We start from the raw sequence: 7,295 nt of genomic DNA on the forward strand, positions 1-7,295 counted from the left end.
TTTATTTATTTATTTATTTATTTATTGTGTATACAATATTCTGTCTGTGTGTATGTCTGCAGGCCAGAAGAGGGCACCAGACCTCATTACAGATGGTTGTGAGCAACCATGTGGTTGCCGGGAATTGAACTCAGAACCTTTAGAAGAGCAGGCAATGCTCTTAACCACTGAGCCATCTCTCCAGCCCTCCCAGGGTGACTTTCAAATCTAATCTCTTTGACAATGGAAAGTCAAGAAACTTATCTCCAATCTTTACCTTTGGCCTCACTTTCAGAAAAAAAAACAGAAAGGAAAAAAAAAGTAACCAAATCATTTAGTGTGGTTCAAATCACAGCCCTGTGTCCTGCTGACCTAAGCCGGATTTATTTCCTGGTGCTGTATCTTGTACTCTCTGAGCATGTGTGAGGGGTGTGGGTGGGGAAGGAAGTAAACAAGGGAAGATGAAAGGCCTTTTCTTATGGAGAGTACAGAGACAGACACAGAAACATGTTTATGGGGCTGATAAGATGGCCAGTGGGAAAGGTAGCTGTTACTAAGACTATCCACCTGCGTTGGATCCCCAGACCCCACACACTGGAAGAAGAGCACCAACCCCTAAAAGTTATTCTCTGATCTGTGTCCACACCAAATAAATAGAGAAAATGAAATTCTGAAAATCTAAAGAAAGCATGTTTCTGGGCCGGAGCTATAACTCACTTGGTAGACAGGCAAGTCTACATGATGCCCAGGCTCCGTGCCTAGCTCTACACACCGAGTGTGGTGATGTAGGCTTGTAATTCCAGCACTCAGATGGTAGGGGCAGGAAGATCACAAGTTCAGAGTCACCTCCGGCAACACAGCAAAGTTGAGATCCACCTGGCTAAATAAGACCCTGTCTCAAACCAAACCAAACACTAAAACAGACGGCATGCTTGAAGAACGCAAGGAATGATGGGTGCTGCCGGTCCCTGAAAACCCACTCACGTTTTGGGATCAGGAGCACGGTGTGTAGGCTTCCTGGCCTATCTCTGTGACTGTGAGGTAAGGGGTTGGGCTTCACAATGACAAAGTTCACACCGAAGAACACAAGGTCGAGAAGGCACCGAAAGAGAAAATGCCGCCAATGGGACCAAAAGGTTGAAACGTTTGTCCCACTCCTATACATGATTCAGAAACCCTAACTGGAGCATTGGAACCTTTGAATTAAGAAGGCGGCATTCTTTCCAGTCGCTAAGGATGTAAAGTTGCGCACCACACACTATGGGAGGACAAAGAGTCACATCGCTTCCAGGGCCTACTAATTACAGTGTCCTACAGGGACAGAACACCTGCGTGAGAAACGGAGCCATAAAATGTACATCCACAAGGGACAGCCCTTCCTGCCAGGCAAAGGGTGTCTCTGTCATCCCTTGTTTGCTCTACCTAACCTGCTACAAGGCATAACCGAGTGTCCAATGCGGGGCTTAGAAGGCCGTATGGAAGTATCTTTGACTCTGGTTTCTGTACTTTAAAAGCTGGAGCATACAGGCTTGGGCCACCTGTCTCATTGAGGCCACATCTGGGCCACTAAGTACGATGAGCGAAACTTAGAGCACAGCCAACATCTTCTCTGAGGCTGGAGAGAAAGGGGCCTTGCCACCTAACGCAGAAGTTAGCATCGGAGAGATGATGGGTGGAGAGAAAGTGGGCTTTTTAGAGGATGGTTGTAAGGCAGGAGGCAGCCATTTGAATGTCCCCAGGACCACTTTCTAAGGATGGGAAGAAACGGGGATGAAATGAGGGACTCAATTCAGAAGTCGAGCATTTCCTAGGGGCTGGACCCAGGCAGTCCGATGTTCTCGTATTTGCAGACAGACCACAGACCCTGACTCTGCCGTGGTATTCTTTTACCTGGAGAGAGGGGCTTCACAGTCTTGGGTTCCATTTGTGGTCAGCAGTTGGTAGTTGCTTTTTTTTATTAAACAGTTCTAAAGATAGCTGTCACTATCGACGTTACAAACTTCGGGACGGTTGTGACATCTTAAGAGGCTGGAGGATGAGCGTGCCTGTTGACTCCCTCCACTTGCACATGCTCTCTTCTGTTCCTTCCTCCGCTTCTGAGGCTTACAGGTTTAAGGGCCTGTGAAACGGCTTCAAAATCAAACAGAAAAGAGAGATGAGAAAAGATAAGGTTTAATCCCACACTATACATGGTCCCTCAGGCTTGTAATCCCAGAACTTGGGAAGCTGAGGCAGGAGGATTGCCGTGAGTCTGACGCCAACTGAATTACTTTGGAGACTTTGTCTCAGAGCAAATCCCCAAGTCTTCATTCTCCTTGAGCCATCGGGAAAGCACCCTGTGACGTGCATTGCAGACACAAGAGGGCGGTGTGTGCTCACTGATGAACTCTGAGGCTCAGGCCCTTCCCTCCTCCAGCAGCAGCTGGCTGCCTTCCCAGACCTAACGAGAATTAATAAAGAGCTTTTGGGAAAAGCTTCGTTATCCTGAGTCTAGTCACTGAGGCACAAGGTAAAGTCAGCATTTAAAGCCAGTTTACCTGGAGTGGGGAAGAATGTTGACACTTGAGATCCAGGCCAGGAACCTCGTCATTATGATTGTCCTGCGCCAAGGTGTTCTAAAAGACAGATTTCAAGGCACAGAGAAACCGAGGCTGTCTTGACCCTGGTTCACAAAACCTTCATTTAGAGAAAGTTGCTCATTCACTGGAGGGAAATAGGTTTCTTGCTTGGTTGATTGGGTTTAGTTTCGTGTCTTTGAAAAAGTTGTGTGTAGACCAGGCTGGCCTTAAACACTATGTAGATCAGGCTGGCCTTGAACCCCTGATCTTCCTGCCTCTACCACTGGAAGAGTGACATCACAGACTGTCCTGGCCATAAGAGCAGATATGACTCTGTACTTGTTATGTGCTAGGCTGGAGTCCGGAGTACAGAAAGGAATCCCATGAAAAGTGAAAAAGGCTTGGCCCGTCTTGGGGGAGTAAATCCACAACCTCCAGCCCACATTCCAGCCCCTCTCTTTTCCTCTGGGAGCGGTCCCAGCCAGCCGAAACTACCATCTATTCTTATTTGGAAAGGGAACGTGAGTCACACAGTCGGTTCTCCGATTGTGGCTGTCGGCCATACTTCTCTGAGTTACCATCTGCTTCCAGTTTCTCTGACTGTCGAGTGGCAAGTGGTGATTCCAACACCTCCACCAAGGGCGGGGCTGAAGGGAGGGCTGTGCAGGCCATCTGATGCCTCCAGCTTGCCTCATCTCACTCGCTGAGCTGGGCTTCCCACTGAACAACGCACGGCCCTGCCCACTGGAACCTTCCCCAGTCCAGGCTCTTCAGCCAGATGCAGACTCTGGCTCCTTCCAATCCCCCCAAACCTGTAGCGCAGCTGTAGGGAACACAAATGCCTCAAGCACTAGACCACAGCACTGGGTTTTCTTTCGCTCACAGCTCTTTCGTATTGTAATACTTTGCCATTAACAGTTTATAAAATGAAGATTCGGGGAAGTAAGAACAGAAACAGTTATGTAGCAAGCAAGCAAGCCTCAACGCACACATACACCACCCACTCTAAGATGATAACACCTATGTACCCCCTCATGAAAGGCCACTTTCCTCTACTTGTGAATATCATTAATATTGACTAATCAACATTTGGTGGACATGGCCAGAGAGGTTCAAGGTCCTTATGTCCTGAAACAAAGAATTGGACAAAATTACACATGAATTGTAGGCAACCTACTAAGTTGATTTCTAAATAATTATGTTTATGCCCATAAACTGGTACCAGCTTTGGTCAAGGCAATCTCCTTTTTGCAGTGAGCGGTAGTAACTGCAGAGCCTTCCTAGACAGTTAGGGTTTATTCTAACTAAACACTGTGATCAAAGGTAACTTGGGAAGGAAAGGGTTTGTTTCGTGTACACGTTCACTTCACAGTTCATCGAAGAAAGTCAGGGCAGGAACTGAAACAGAAGCCATGGAGTGTTGCTTACTGGCTTGATCCTCACGGATTGCTCAGTCTGCTTTTTAAAACAACTGAGGACCACCTCTCCAGGGATGCCAACATCCACCATGAGCTGAACCCTTCCACAATCAGTCATTAACCGAGAAATTGTCTACAAGCCAATCTTACGGAGGCATTTTCTCAATCAAAATGCCCTTTTCACACATGTCTTGGTTTGTATCAAGTCAACAAAAATCCAACTAGCAGGCTTATAATTGATAAAAATGATGAAATCAGATGATAGTTAAACATTTAACCATGAATTAGACACTTATTTCACATGGCCAAGACCCAGAAGACATGATGGGAAAAAGGGAGGAAAAAGGGAGGAAAGCATGTAAGAGCTGGAGGAAAGGTGGAGTGTTGGAGATACCTATCTTCTAAGCACAGCCTGGCTGCTACACTCTGGAATTCACAGTAGCTGTGATTACCAGGACCAGATCTGCAGAAGACCAAACATAGTAACATCATGGTTGGTGGGGGTAGAGGGGATACTCATGAAGACCTTCCTGTTCCCGAGGAACTACAGCACCTGATGGTTGCTGAGAGAAGGAAAGACATTTTCTTGGGTAGTGTAGCCCTCTGCTAAGGTGACCATGCTTCTCCTGCAAACAACTCTAATAAAACTGATTGGGACACACACACACACATACACACACACACACACACACACACACACACGCCATCAAGGCAAAAGGAGGAGAAGTAGCAGGGCGAGGAGAGGAAAGATGAGCAGTGGGTGGCAGGCAGGAATATGCTCAAAGCACACTGTACACGTGTATGAAAATATAAAACCTACTATTATGGATACTTAATATATGCTAATAAAATATTTTGAAACCCAACGTGTTGTGTAAAAAGCATTTCTAATGAGCCTGGAAGAGTCGAAACTGGTATTAAACATGAACTGAGAGCAAATAAAAAAGAATACGCACTTTCGAGGGAGGAGCGGGCTACAGCAAAGAGAGTGTGCTAGCTCAAATGGTCTCACGTGCAAAGGACCGGGCGGGCATTTGTGCTCCACAGCTGGGGCATTAGTACATTGGGTATACGGTTGGTTTGTTGGTTTGTTTTGTTCTGAGACGCGGTCTCCTGTAACCTAGGTTGGCCTTAAGCTTACTATTAGCAGAGGAAAATCTTGAACTGATCCTCCCGCCTCCATCTAGAGCTGTGCATCTAAGCTATGGGTCACATTCCAGCGCTCTGGTGTGACTGGTACCGGCACCAGAGGTGGGGTTTAGTTACTCTCGTGGAATCTGAAGGCGTTTCATTATACTGATTTTTGCGGTGCTTTTCTTTTTCCTCCTCCCATTATCCTGCTTCAACACCAGAGTCTCCTCTGTGCCCTGCCATACTGAGCATCTATCGCCATTAGTCTGTATGGCAGGTTATAGTTGGGGCAATGGCCTAACACCCAGGCGCAGTCAGCCCTCAGCCAGGTGGACGTAGCACACCTCTGAGTCGTCAGTGCCCCTCCATAGACCAGCTCCGATAATCCCTACTGCCTCATTCCACCCTGGGTCAGTCAAGTAGGACCCACAGTCGCTCGTTTGTGCACAGGAAACTCAAAATGCATCAGAAAATGAACCGCGGCGCCACCATATCTCTCACGGAAAGTGAAACTCTTGAATGTGGTGTCAGCTGAAGAAACGAGAAAAGGCTCTACCTACCATGCGCAGCCTGAGGATGGAAGCTGGATGGGACGACGAGAACGTGCTTGGATTCGTTGACTAAGCTGGCAGTGAGGAAGACAGCTCTCTCAACGTGCTTTGCATAATTGCTCCGTCTCAGTTGCCGTGAACGGTCCAAATCCTGCCAGACGTGCATCTCTCTGTCTGTCAGCGCCCAGCCCCTTGCCAGAACTTCTCATTCTGTCCATCAGGCATAATGTCCATACTCTCTCTTCCCTGTCAAGAATAGTTTAATTCTTTTCCTCAGGCATTCAAAGAATTTCTTACTGTAGAGGGAGGAGGGTTGGTTTATAGCAGAAAAATAAAGATCTCAGATTTATTTGGAGATACTGGGGGTCGGACCTTGAACTTCACATATACTTAGCAAGTATCCCCGTCAAGGAACCCCTCCCCCGTCCTCTTTCTACTGATTTATTTTGAGAAGAGGTTTAATTTAGTTACCTAGGCGGGCCTCAAACTCACTGTCAACTAAGCAAGCCTTAAACTTGGGATCCTTTTGCCTCAGCCTCCTCAGGAGCTGCGATTACAGACCTCACACACCAGGACCATTCTTCATGTATACTATGAATAGCTAGGGTTTGTTGTTGTTGTTGTTATTGTTGTTGTTGACTTGTGATGTGTTGTGATATGTTGCGACGCCATGTGATATGTGAGTCTCTGTGTATGTGTGTGGTGTATTCGCACACATGTACCAGTACGTGTGCCTGAGTTTGCATGTACGAAAGCCAGTGGAGGATGCTGGGTGTCCTGCTCTGTCACATTCTATCTTACTCCCTTGATTCAGGCTCTCTCACTGAACCTGGAGCTAGGTCACGTGACTTGTAAGCGCCATGGCTCCACCCATCGTCTCTGGCCTTCCCCAAACGTATTCCACAAGACCCAACTCTCACGTCTTTGAGAACATCTTTCTGGCGAATTCCAGATGAGTTTCTAAAAGCGATATTAAGTATACATCATTTTGTACTAAGTGTATTAGCATGTTTGGTTCAATGAAAGCCCTGGTTCTAGAGGTGCATGCTGTGGGGTTACATGTCTAAGACAGAATGGTTGGTCGCACCTGTGATATGTGTCTTAAGAGTCTGGCACAACTCGTTTCTTGTCCCTTAATATCCGGTTCCACTTCATGAGTCATGTCAATCAGTCATTTCTCTTTCACAAGCAAGGTCTTTGGTTATGAAGACTCAGAAAAAAAAAAAAAAAAGCTGGTTGGAGACCCAACTGGTCACACTGCATACCAATGTCCTGACACATTGGGCAGTCGGGCAGGCGGTTGGCTGTGTCTAGGAGGACACACCTGTTCTGTTCCTGTAGCTAGGAGCTGACTGGACCCGCAGCAGCTGTTGCGGTGATTCTAAAAATGCTTTGAGAAGAAGGGCATGGTGTAGCGCAGCGGTCCCCAACCTTCCTGGTACTGCAATCCTTTAGTACCCCATATGGTAGCAACTCCCAACCATAAAATGATTTTCTTTGCTACTTCAAAACTGTAATTTTGCTACTCTTATGAATTGTAACGTAAACATCTGTGTTTTCTGAAGATCTTAGGCAACCTCTGTGAAAGGGTTATTTCACCTCCCAAGGGGTTGAGACCCACAGGTTGGGAAACACTGGTGTGGCTCCGGTGGCAGGAG

The 7,295-nt window shown here is 46.9% G+C and overlaps 1 long non-coding RNA gene across 2 annotated transcripts; it reads right to left on the reverse strand.

Annotated features, from left to right (window-relative positions):
• Window positions 1-1,902: 1,902 nt before the first annotated feature.
• On the reverse strand, window positions 1,903-5,856 carry LOC146896148 (uncharacterized). 2 transcript variants are annotated; one of them, XR_015004448.2, is made up of 4 exons: window positions 5,647-5,856; window positions 2,517-2,594; window positions 2,250-2,419; window positions 1,903-2,109 (listed from the first exon to the last, which is right to left on the reverse strand). It is a non-coding gene; the product is annotated as an uncharacterized LOC146896148 (long non-coding RNA). The 2 variants fall into 2 exon arrangements; XR_015004449.2 differs by having other exon boundaries at window positions 2,250-2,440.
• Window positions 5,857-7,295: the final 1,439 nt, after the last annotated feature.

Source organism: Myodes glareolus, chromosome 1 (genome assembly GCF_982192425.1).
Source record: "Myodes glareolus chromosome 1, mMyoGla1.1, whole genome shotgun sequence".
NCBI classification, from domain to species: domain Eukaryota; kingdom Metazoa; phylum Chordata; class Mammalia; order Rodentia; family Cricetidae; genus Myodes; species Myodes glareolus.